This window comes from Ornithorhynchus anatinus, chromosome X1 (genome assembly GCF_004115215.2).
Source record: "Ornithorhynchus anatinus isolate Pmale09 chromosome X1, mOrnAna1.pri.v4, whole genome shotgun sequence".
Lineage (NCBI taxonomy): Eukaryota > Metazoa > Chordata > Mammalia > Monotremata > Ornithorhynchidae > Ornithorhynchus > Ornithorhynchus anatinus.
In genome coordinates, this window is record NC_041749.1 from 51537588 (window position 1) to 51546823 (window position 9236).

Below are 9236 nucleotides of genomic sequence, written 5' to 3' on the forward strand. Positions count from 1 at the left end.
ATTGAAGCCCACAGATAATCGTGGGCACCTTATGCAGATCAGTTTAGATCAGCTAATCCCTGTAGCAAATAGTTGGACACCCATGTTTATGAATTTTCTTTTGAAAGGAGCAGACCAGCAAATAAAATGCCTTCCTGAACCTTTATCTGTTCCTGGGGCTACCCAAAGATTGCAAGCCCAGTAAATGGATGGTTTCTTCTCTCTATTTTTTTTAATGTTAGAGCTCTTTTAGAAGGGTCCCAGGAACTTCAGCAGATAGGGGAAGACCTAGCTAGAATGACCTTCCCAGTGACATCCTTATGTTATGTTGTGTGTGTCCACAGTGCCTGGTGATGATGTCACTTGCAATGTAGGGAAGTGGCTGCTTTGGCCCTGCCTCAGGGCAGCTGAATGCTTGAAACCAGACCTGAATATAGTGCTCGTGCTCTTGCAAAACCTTGTGTTAAGGAAAACTTGCATTGCGGTACTTATTGGGTTCAGTGCACATGTGCATGCACTATTTTTTCCAACACTGGACCTTATGTTGTCAGGTAAGTGTTCCCTAATTCCCAAATAGTATTCTAACCCAAGTGGGTAGTGAAAATATCTGTTACGGCAAAATTGAGTGTGCCCATTTGATGCGGTTCAGGGAATCTGTCTCCAGGCTTCCCCCATAAGCACATACTTATGAATATGGCCTAGTGGATAGAGCATGGGCCTGGGGGTCAGAAGGACCTGGGTTCTAATCCTGACTCTGCCACAAGTCTGCTGTGTGACCTTGGGCAAGTCACTTCACTTCTCTGTACCTCCGTTACCCATTTGTAAAATGGGAATTAAAAGTGTGAGCCCCATTGGGGACAGGGACTTGTCCAACCCTATTACTTTGTATCTACTCCAGAGCTTAGAATAGTGCCTGGCACATAATGAGTGCTTAACAAATATCATAAAAAAAATCCTTGGGAACTCATTGCAAATTTATGAGTCCGCTAAGTGGGGTGCCTACAGAGAATTCATGCCTCTAATGTTATGCAGTGCCAATGTGTAGGCAGCAGAATCACTGCCAGTCACCCCTAGCCTGACCTCCAAATGGGGTACACTGCATACTGTTGGGGCATTCTGTTAACAGAGATGCTGGCTAAATAGCAGAGTTGGGAGGGAATTATCCTATAACCCTTGACCCTCCTCCTTTCCCTCCTTGTGGAGATCACATCTCTTACCATCTTCTCCAAGCCTCTGTTGGAGGACAGCCACACTAATTCTGACTGCCATACACCAACTATTCACTGCAGTCTCCTCCCAGCAGTCTATAGCTCTGCCATTTTGTCTGAGGTTGGGCTTCACAGTATCCTCAAAGGGTTTCTTTTCTCCTTGTGCCATCCTAGTCATTCAATCCTACTGAAATAGGAGTTCAGTGACAGGGAAGAGAGAGTGGGAGTGCTGCTGCACAAATCACTAGCACTAGAATCGGATTCCTTCAGGACCAGGACCAGGACCAGCAGCGTGAAGTTTCAGGACCGAGACTCATCTGACATTCCTGATGGGAGACTCCATCGTCATCCATCAATCAATCATTAGAATATATTAGGCACTTTCTTTGTGAGCACACTATACTAAGGGCTTGGGAGAGCACAATACAGTTGATAGTCACATCATCACTAAAGCAGTAGGATCCCAAGATGCTTTGGCATCTTCCTATCATCCATTCTCCTCATGTGTTCTGGTCAGTAAAGCTGGGTTCAATCAGATAATCCATCAATGCTATTTACTGAGTGCTTACTCCTTGCAAAGCACTGTACTAAGTGTATGGGAGAGCACCATAGAGTTAGTAGATAATATCCTGTCAGAAAAGAGGTTAAAGTCTTGCAGGGGAGAAAAAGAGCTTAAAGTCTTGCAGGGGAGACAGACACTAAAATAAATGACAGGTAGAGGAAATGAGAATCCAAAGATGTGTACATAAGTGCGGTGGGAAGAGAGGGTGAGTTGAGTTCCTAAATGCTTAAGGAATAATGAGCATTGCTTTGATGCCAGTAGACAAACTGCATTTCAAAGCTTTGTTATCTATAATCTGACCTGTCTTGCTATTGAATGCTGAGTATTTCATATAAACAGCTCTAAAGAAACCATTTTAAAAAGCTGAGTGGGAGATCTATGATAAATCCAACTTTCAGAGCCATGAAGAAGGTCGGGCACTACTATTACACATCAATCAATCCATCAATCAATAGTATTTATTGACCACTTACTTTTTTATTATATTTCTTAAGTGATCACTAGGTGCCAGGCTCTGTACTAAACTCTGGGGTAGATACAAGCTAATCAGGTTGGACATAGTCCATGCCCCATATGGGGCTCACAATTCATTCATTCAATAGTATTTATTGAGCGCTTACTATGTGCAGAGCACTGTACTAAGCACTTGAAATGAACAAGTCGGCAACAGATAGAGACAGTCCCTGCCATTTGACGGGCTTACAGTCTAATCGGGGGACAATCTTAATCCTCATTTTACAGATGAGGCAACTGAGGGACAAAGAAGTTAAGTGACTTGCCCAGGGTCAAGTACCTGACAAGTGGCAGAGCCAGGATTAGAACCCAGGTCCCTTTGACTCCCAGGTCAGTGTTTGATCCACTAGACTACACTCCTTCTCAATAGAGTTGGTAGACACATTCCCTGCCCTAAGCACATGGGAGAATACAATAAAATAATCAAATAATAATAATAATGAGTAATCAAAAAACTCCAGTGGTTGCCCATCCACCTCTGCATCAAACAAAAACTCCTCACCATTGGCTTTAAAGGACTCCACCACCTTGCCCCCTTCTACCTTGCCTCTCTTCTCCCCTTCTACAACCCAGCCCACACGCTTCGCTCCACTCGTGCTAACCTTCTCACTGTCCCTTGGTCTCGCCGTCGACCCCTAGCCCACGTCCTGCCTCTGGCCTGGAAGGTCCTCCCTCCTCAAATACCCCCTCCTCAAATACAACAGATAATGACTGTACCCCCCTTCAAAGCCTTATTGAAGACACATGTCCTCCAAAAGGCCTTCCCAGACTAAGCCCCACTTTTCCTCATCTCCCACTCCCTTCTGTGTTGCCTTGACTTGCTCTCTTGGCTCTTCCCCCCTCCCAGTCCCACAGCACTTATGTACATATCTGTCATTTTATTTATTTGTATTGATGTCTGTCTCCCCTCCCGCCCCCCACCCAGACTGTAAGTTTGCTGTGGGCAGGGAATGTCATTATTATTATTGTACTCTCCCACGACTTAGTACAGTGTTGTACACACAGTAAGCACTAAATAAATATGATTGAATGAATGAATGAATAATAATTGTGGTATTTGTTAAGCACTTTCTATGTGTCAAGCACTATACTAGGCACTGGGGTAGATACAAGATAATCAGGACCCAGATGGGGCTCACGGTTTAAGTCAGAGGGAGAACAGGTATTGAATCCCCATTTTGCAGATGAAGAAACTGAAGAACAGAGAAGGTAAGTGACTTGTCCAGGGTCACACAGCAGACAAGGGGCAGAGCTGGATTTAGTACCCAGGTCCTCTGATTCCCAGGCCCAAGCTCTTTCCATGAGATCACGCAGCTTCTCAGTAGAGTTGGTAGACATGATCCCTGCCCACAAGGAGCTTACAACCTCGGTGCCTTGTTGGTCCCTGAGCTGTTCAAACCCCCAAAGGGCAAACAATTATTAAAAAAGGAAGAAACTGTCCATAATCAGGGATTGCATGAATATACCACTATTTTATGGTGTTTTTTGTGCAGTCTTTTCTCTAGAGGAGGATGAGCAGGTGCTTGTAATAATAATAATAATAATAATGGTATTTGTTAAGCCACTTACTATGTGCCAAGCACTGTTCTAAGCGCTGGGGTAGATATATTGTAATCAGGTTATCCCAAGTGGGGCTCACAGTCTTTATCTCCATTTTACAAATTAAGTAACTGAGGCAAAGAGAAGTTAAGAGGCTTGCCCAAGGTCACACAGACAAGTGGCAGTGCCAGGATTAGAACCCACATCCTCTGACTCCCAGCCTGTGCTCTTTCCACTGAGCCACGCTGCTTCTCCATACCTCCGTGCTGCTTGTACCACAGAGCCTGAAGTTCCCATATCATTCTGACTCAACCAATCAATCAATCAATCAATAGTATTTGGAGAGTACTTACTCTGTGCAGAGCACTGTACTAAACACTTGGGAGAATACAATAGTTGTGAGAGACACAGTCTCTGGTCATAAGAAGCTTACAGTCTACTGAAGGAGACAGACACAGGATAACTTATAGATAGGAGGAAGTAGTGCTTAAATAGCAGAATATGTAAATTGATATGTTCAGAAATGCTAGAGGATATGGTGCATGCAAAAGCCCTGGGGGGGGGTGCAAAAGATCCGAGATGATGATTGGAAGGATGTAACCAGAGTAGAAGAAAAAGTAGTTGGGGAAACAGAAACAGAAACTCCTCACGATCGACTTTGACGCACGCAGTCACCTTGCCCTCTCCTTCCTTACCTCCCTGATTTCCTGCTATAATCCAGCTCACACACTTCAATCCTCTTATGCCAACTTACTCACTGTATCTCGATCTTGTCTATCTCGCCTCCAACACTTCACCCACGTCCTGCCTCTGGCCTGGAATGCCCTCCCTCTTCATATCTTACAAGCAATCACTCTTCCCATCTCCAAGAAGCCCACCACCACCATCTACATCTCCTCCAAGAGGCCCTCTCTGACTAGGCCCTCATTTCCTCTTCCACTCTCTTCTGCGTCAACCTTGCACTTGGATTAGCACCTTTTAATAATAATAATAATGCTGGTATTTGTTAAGCACTTATTATGTGCCAAGCACCGTTCTAAGCGCTGGGGTAGATACAAGGTAATCAAGTTGTCCCACATGGGGCTCACAGTCTTAATCCCCATTTTACAGATGAGATAACTGAGGCACAGAGAAGTTAAGTGACTTGCCCAAAGTCACACAGCTAACAAGGGGCGAAGGTAGGATTAGAACCTGCGACCTCTGACTTTCAAGCCCGTGCTTTTCTCCCCAAGCCACGCTGCTTCTCTGCTTCTCTTTATTCACCACTCCCTCTTCCCCACAGCACTTAGGTACATATCTGCAATTTATTTCTTTATATTAGTGTCTGTATCCCTCTTTAGACTGTAAGCTCTTTCTGGGCAGGGAACGTGCCTACCAACTCTGCTATGTTGTGCTCTCCCAAGCACTTAGTATAGTGCCCTGCACATGGTAAGGACTCAATAAATATAATTGATTGATTGAAAAACTTTTCTGGGGAGGTGGGATTTCAGAAGGGCTTTGAAGATGTAGGGAGCTGAGGTCTGGTGGATTTGAAGAGGAAGGAAATTCCAGGCAGGAGGAAGAGTGTAAATCAGGGGTTGGAGAAGGGAGAGTGGAGAAGGAGGCATAGTAAAAGGGTGAGCTTGGGAGGAACAGAGAGTGTGAACTGGGGAATAGTTGGACAAGAGAGTGGGTAGGCAGGAAGGAGTGGACTGATGGAGTGCCTTAAAACCAATGGGATTTCAGTTTGTTGTGGAGTGGAATGGGTAACCAATGAAGGTTTTTAAGTAGTGGAAAGATATGTGAGTATATAATCTATCTGATCTGATTATTCATTCATTCATTCACTCACTCAATTATATTTATTGAACGCTTACTTGTATGCAAAACACTGAGAAGCAGCATGGCTTAGTGGAAAGAGCATGGGCTTGGGAGTCAGAGGTCGTGGGTTCTGATCCCACCTCTGCCACTTGTCAGCTGTATGACTTTGGGCAAGTCACTTAACTTCTCTGTGCCTCAGGTACCTCATCTGTAAAATGGGGATTAAGACTGTGAGCCCCACATGGGACATCCTGATTACCTTGTATCTAACCTGGAGCTTAGAAAAGTGCTTGGCACACAGTAAGGGCTTAACAAGTGCCATCATTATTAATATTATTAAAATTAACAACAAACAGACACATTCCTGCCCAAAAGAAGCTCACAGTCTAGGGGGAACTCAAATCCTGTTCTTACCCCAGTGTTTAGACCTAATGAGGCTTAATAAAAAGCTCACATAGCTTTTCACTTTGTACCCCATCAGGCTTCGAACACCTTGATGAGGCAATCAGGAACAGGGAACATTTTCCCAATTTTATAATTCTGAGAATGGAGGTCCACGAAGGCAAGAATTCCAGCAAAGGGACACACAACAGTAGAACCCAGAACAGAGTCCAGGTCTCACACTGTCTGAGGCTCCTATGGCCTGTAAGAATTCAAAGAGGGTTTTCTAAGTCACAGTTCTGCTTCTTCGCCTTACTGTTCTGCTCCTTTCCTTTCCATTTCTCAGTGGGATTGTAGGCAATGTCACCGAGTCTTTCTTGCTGCTATTGCAGAAGACCAGGCTCCAGAGACTGTTCCAGGCTGGTTTTCATACTGAACCTTTAGGAGACATACTCTACCTCCTCCCATTGTTCTCCTTGAGGAGGAAATGAAGATGTACAGGTTGTACTAACCTAACCTTGGAATAGGGTTTTAGAGATTACTTTTTCTTTAAAAAGAAAAAGTACTTCATTTCTTCTTCCCTCTTGCCATAAAGGGCACATTTATCCATTCCCACTTGAAAAAAGCACCACATCTGAAATTCTGTGTGATCCATAGTGTAATTCCTGGGCAAGACTGCCACAACACCAAAGAGCTTTGCAATGGAAAGCAGATTTTCTGTACATCTGTTATCCTGATTAGCTAGCTCAAATAACTGGAAAAAAAATGGAACAAATATCTGTCTTAAAGAATCAAAAAAGTTCACAAAACTGAACAAAATTGATTTTGATTTTCTGGACTAGTTTCAGACTCAGATTTCTATAGTACCAAACCAATTTGCCAGTTCACACAAATGTTTTACTTTTCCCGAGCTCCAGGACATAGGCATTAAAAAGGTGGGAATTTAGCATTTGTTTTTGTTACTAGGCGATGGGTGAGTGGGTAGATGGGGAAGGGGCTATTTGCAAGAATAGGAGACTTTGAGAGCTTCTCCACAAGGCTGTCATCTGTCCAATGTCCAGAAAGAACACTACAAAGCCAGGAAATAGGTCAATGGCAGCTACTTAGCTCTGCCTTCAAAGTGCTGGGCTTGCAGGGGCCATTTAGGCCCACATGTAGTATAGATGGCAGCAGTTATTTTTGTCACTGTCACTACCATTACATGAATTGATGGAGTATCCCATTAGAACTAGAAGGAAATAAAAGGAAGAGGGTAGTGTAGTGGGGTAGCCTTAACACGCAGTGTGCCTTTGTAGAAAGAGTGCAGGCTTGGGAGTCAGACGTCGTGGATTCTAATCCCATCTCTGCCACTTGTCAGCTGTGTGACTTCGGGCAAGTCACTTAACTTCTCTGTGCCTCAGTTACCTCATCTGGAAAATGGGAATTAAGACTGTGAGCCCCATGTGGGACAACCTGATTACCTTGTATCTACACCAGTGTTAGAACAGTACTTGGCACATAATAAGTGCTTAACAAATATCATCACTGTTATTACCCCCATCTGACGGGAGTCAGGGTCCCAGAAAAGGGGAAGAGGCCATCTAGATGCTGTGATTTTTTTTCATTCAAGATCCAGAAGGTTTATTCCATGGACTAGACCTTCATCTTGATTGGGGAGGTGAGGAACCTGACACTATTTTCTCCCAACAAAGACATACTGCTAGTCTTGTTGTTTGTTGCGGCTTTTGTTGAACTGATCATGACTCTTGTACTGAGTCAGTTCTCCCCATTTCTAGATCATGAGCCCCCTCTGGGCCAGGGACCACATCATCTTTTTTTTTAATCTCTCCCAAGTTATGCCAGGTCATCATGGCTTGCCAGCCTTAGGGTCCATCCTCTGCTCTTGCTGTGATAAGATAAGCCTTCCAGGGGGGAAAAGAGGCCAGGGAGTGGCCATCGCTGCCCCCCGTAACCCATGATCTGCCCTAGTTTGGTTCCATCACAGAGGTTTTGAAGGTCCCAGGAGGCACAGGCTGTAAACCCCAGGGAGGACCACGTGTTAGAAGTGAGCCTGGTTATAGATGGATTTCAGGCTTAGTGAAAGGGAAGGGGCAGTAAGGGATGGAAGGAAGGGTGAATTCATGGGCACTTGGAGCAGGGGGCAAGCGTGGGAGCAGTGGAGAGCTGTGGAGAGGATTGGGGGTGGTGGTGGAGGGATGGACACCAGCATGGGAAATCACCAACACAACCTAGTATCACCAGGAAAGCATATGGTCCATACTGTTGTGAAGCCTTTTCTAGTCAGCACATTTCACCTTGTATGCACTTGTATGCTATTATTACTATTACTTACTACTAATGTTGGTATTTGTTAAGCGCTTACTATGTGCCGAGCACTGTTCTAAGCGCTGGGGTAGACATAGGGGAATCAGGTTGTCCCACGTGGGGCTCACAGTCTTGATCCCCATTTTACAGATGAGGGAACTGAGGCCCAGAGAAGTTAAGTGACTTGCCCACAGTCACACAGCCGACAAGTGGCAGAGCTGGGATTCGAACTCGTGAGCCCTGACTCCAAAGCCCATGCTCTTTCCACTGAGCCACGCTGCTTCTACTATTCCTGACTCCAGTCTCCAGTCTCAGACAATCTGGTAAATGTGGATGAAAGTGTCATGGAATTGGTCGGAATACTCAAAGAGCCTCATTTTCAGTCCCTCCTGGAAGCCCATGACATTGTGGCATCAAAATGTTATGATTCCCCTCCTTCCAGCCCAGAAATGAATAATTCTTCAGTGAACAACCAAATAGTTCTAGAAGATGCCATTCACATTCTTGGTATTCACAAAAAAGCGGGAGAGCCATTGAAAAGTCCTGTGCAGTCCTGTGCAGATTTGAATCGGTCTTGTAGAACCAAACCCCAAATGGCTTCATGAGTTGATGACCTGAGAAGCAGCATGGACTAGTGGAAAGAACACAGTCCTGGGAAGTCAGAGGACCTGAGTTCTAATCCCGATTCTGCCACTTGTCTGACGGGGGACCTTTGGACAAGTCACTTAACCTCTCTGTTCCTTGGGGCCCTCATCTACAAAATGGGGCTTCAGTACCTGTTCTCTCTCTTACTTGCATTGTGAGCCCCACGTGGGACCCGATTATCTTCTATCTACACTGGCACATTGTAAGCACTTACAAGACTGTAAGCCCTTGATTAGACTGTAAGCCCGTCATTGGGCAGGGATTGTCTCTGTTGCCGAATTGTACATTCCAAGCGCTTAGTACAG